This window comes from Myotis davidii, unplaced genomic scaffold (genome assembly GCF_000327345.1).
Source record: "Myotis davidii unplaced genomic scaffold, ASM32734v1 scaffold663, whole genome shotgun sequence".
Lineage (NCBI taxonomy): Eukaryota > Metazoa > Chordata > Mammalia > Chiroptera > Vespertilionidae > Myotis > Myotis davidii.
Window position 1 is genome coordinate 2,223,908 of NW_006295816.1, and position 220 is coordinate 2,224,127.

The following is a 220-nucleotide window of genomic DNA, read 5'->3' on the forward strand; positions in this document are numbered from 1 at the left end:
GCGCCCCTTGGGGCCCCAGCTCCTCTCCGCGCTCGGCCATGACCCCGCAATCCCTCGGGGAGAGGGGCTGGGAGGAGGGGACTCCAGCGCCCGTCCTACCTGCTTGGAACCAACTGTGGTAGATGAGGCCATAGAGAAGCTGCTGGAACAAGGACCTGCAGGGCCGGTCACCCAGTGGGAGTGGTCAGCGGCGCCAGGGCCCCGCCCACTCCCCTGCAGC